Source organism: Ixodes scapularis, unplaced genomic scaffold (genome assembly GCF_016920785.2).
Source record: "Ixodes scapularis isolate PalLabHiFi unplaced genomic scaffold, ASM1692078v2 ptg000997l_1__unscaffolded, whole genome shotgun sequence".
Lineage (NCBI taxonomy): Eukaryota > Metazoa > Arthropoda > Arachnida > Ixodida > Ixodidae > Ixodes > Ixodes scapularis.
In genome coordinates, this window is record NW_024610078.1 from 387,591 (window position 1) to 391,020 (window position 3,430).

Genomic DNA, 3,430 nt, shown 5'->3' on the forward strand with positions numbered 1-3,430 from the left:
AATATTGAACGACCACGGCCTGCGACGATCCGCGTTCGGCGCTGTCTCTTTCGGTCACGGTGACCGTCGCGGCGGCAGTTGTGTCGGTGAAAGCAAATTATTGAACGACCACGGCCTCCGACGATCCGCGTTCAGCGCTGTCTCTTTCGGTCACGGTGACCGTGGCGGCGGCAGTTGTGTCGGTGAAAGCGAATTATTGAACGACCACGGCCTCCGATGATCCGCGTTCGGCGCTGTCTCTTTCGGTCACGGTGACCGTGGCGGCGGCAGTTGTGTCGGTGAAAGCGAAATATTGAACCAGCACGGCCTCACACGATCCGCTTTCGGCGCTGTCTCTTTCGGTTATGGTGACCGTGGCGGCGGCATTTGTGTCGGTGAAAGCGAAATATTGAACGAGCACGGCCTCACCCGATCCGCTTTCGGCGCTGTCTCTTTCGGTCACGGTGACCGTGGCGTCGGCAGTTGTGTCGGTGAAAGCGAATTATTGAACGACCACGGCCTCCGACGATCCGCGTTCGGCGCTGTCTCTTTCGCTCACGGTGACCGTGGCGTCGGCACTTGTGTCGGTGAAAGCGAATTATTGAACGACCACGGCCTCCAATGATCCGCGTTCGGCGCTGTCTCTTTCGCTCACGGTGAGCATGGCGGCGGCAGTTGTGTCGGTGAAAGCGAATTATTAAACAACCACGGCCTCCGACGATCCGCGTTCGGTGCTGCCTCTTTCGCTCACGGGGACCGTGGCGGCAGCAGTTGTGTCAGTGAAAGCGAAATTTTGAACGAGCACGGCCTCACGCGATCCGCTTTTGGCGCTGTCTCTTTCGCTCACGGTGACCGTGGCGTCGGCAGTTGTGTCGGTGAAAGCGAAATATTGAACCACCACGGCCTCCGACGATCCGCTTTCGGCGCTGTCTCTTTCGCTCACGGTGACCGTGGCGTCGGCAGTTGTGTCGGTGAAAGCGAATTATTGAACGACCACGGCCTCCGACGATCCGCTTTCGGCGCTGTGCCTTTCGGTCACGGTGACCGGGGCGGCGGCAGTTGTGTCGGTGAAAGCGAATTATTGAATGAGTACGGCCTCCGACGATCCGCGTTCGGCGCTGTCTCTTTCGCTCACGGTGACCGTGGCGGCGGCAGTTGTGTCGGTGAAAGCGAATTATTGAACGAGCACGGCCTCCAACGATGCGCGTTAGGCGGGGTCTCTTTCGCTCACGGTGACCGTGGCGGCGGCAGTTGTGTCGGTGAAAGCGAAATATTGAACGAGCACGGCCTCACACGATCCGCTTTCGGCGCTGTCTCTTTCGCTCACGGTGACCGTGGCGTCGGCTGTTGTGTCGGTGAAAGCGAATTATTGAACGACCACGGCCTCCGACGATCCGCGTTTGGCGCTGTCTCTTTCGGTCACGGTGACCGTGGCGCCGGCAGTTGTGTCGGTGAAAGCGAATTATTGAACGACCACGGCCTCCGACGATCCGCGTTCGGCGCTGTCTCTTTCGGTCACGGTGACCGTGGCTGCGGCAGTTGTGTCGGTGAAAGCGAATTATTGATCGACCACGGCCTCCAACGATACGCTTTCGGCGCTCTCTCTTTCGGTCACGGTGACCGGGGCGGCGGCAGTTGTGTCGGTGAAAGCGAATTATTGAACGACCACGGCCTCCAACGATCCGCTTTCGGCGCTGTCTCTTTCGGTCACGGTGACCGTGGCGGCGGCAGTTGTGTCGGTGAAAGCGAAATATTGAACGACCAAGGCCTCCGACGATCCGCGTTCGGCGCTGTCTCTTTCGCTCACGGTGGCCGTGGCGGCGGCAGTTGTGTCGGTGAAAGCGAAATATTGAACGAGCACGGCCTCACACGATCCGCTTTCGGCGCTGTCTCTTTCGCTCACGGTGACCGTGGCGTCGGCAGTTGTGTCGGTGAAAGCGAATTATTGAACGACCACGGCCTCCGACGATCCGCTTTCGGCGCTGTCTCTTTCGGTCACGGTGACCATGGCGTCGGCAGTTGTGTCGGTGAAAGCGAATTATTGAACGACCACGGCCATCGACGATCCGCTTTCGGCGCTGTCTCTTTCGGTCACGGTGACCGTGGCGTCGGCAGTTGTGTCGGTGAAAGCCAATTATTGAACGACCACGGCCTCCAACGATCCGCGTTCGGCGCTGTCTCTTTTGCTCACGGTGACCGTGGCGGCGGCAGTTGTGTCGGTGAAAGCCAATTTTTGAACGAGCACGGCCTCACACGGTCCGCTTTCGGCGCTGTCTCTTTCGGTCACGGTGACCGTGGCGGCGGCAGTTGTGTCGGTGAAAGCGAAATATTGAACGACCACGGCCTCCGACGATCCGCGTTCGGCGCTGTCTCTTTCGGTCACGGTGACCGTGGCGGCGGCAGTTGTGTCGGTGAAAGCAAATTATTGAACGACCACGGCCTCCGACGATCCGCGTTCAGCGCTGTCTCTTTCGGTCACGGTGACCGTGGCGGCGGCAGTTGTTTCGGTGAAGGCGAATTATTGAACGACCACGGCCTCCGATGATCCGCGTTCGGCGCTGTCTCTTTCGGTCACGGTGACCGTGGCGGCGGCAGTTGTGTCGGTGAAAGCAAATTATTGAACGACCACGGCCTCCGACGATCCGCGTTCGGCGCTGTCTCTTTCGCTCACGGTGACCGTGGCGGCGGCAGTTGTGTCGGTGAAAGCGAAATATTGAACGAGCACTGCCTCACACGATCCACTTTCGGCGCTGTCTCTTTCGGTTATGGTGACCGTGGCGGCGGCATTTGTGTCGGTGAAAGCGAATTATTGAACGAACACGGCCTCACACGATCCGCTTTCGGCGCTGTCTCTTTCGGTCACGGTGACCGTGGCGTCGGCAGTTGTGTCGGTGAAAGCGAATTATTGAACGACCACGGCCTCCGACGATCCGCGTTCGGCGCTGTCTCTTTCGCTCACGGTGACCGTGGCGTCGGCACTTGTGTCGGTGAAAGCGAATTATTGAACGACCACGGCCTCCGACGATCCGCGTTTGGCGCTGTCTCTTTCGGTCACGGTGACCGTGGCGCCGGCAGTTGTGTCGGTGAAAGCGAATTTTTGAACGACCACGGCCTCCAACGATCCGCTTTCGGCGCAGTCTCTTTCGGTCACGGTGACCGTGGCGACGGCAGTTGTGTCGGTGAAAGCAAATTATTGAACGACCACGGCCTCCGACGATCCGCTTTCGGCGCGATCTCTTTCGGTCACGGTGACCGTGGCGTCGGCAGTTGAGTCGGTGAAAGCGAATTATTGAACGACCACGGCCTCCGACGATCCGCTTTCGGCGCTGTCTCTTTCGGTCACGGGGACCGTGGCGTCGGCAATTGTGTCGGTGAAAACGAATTATTGATCGACCACGGCCTCCGACGATCCGCGTTTGGCGCTGTCTCTTTCGGTCACGGTGACCGTGGC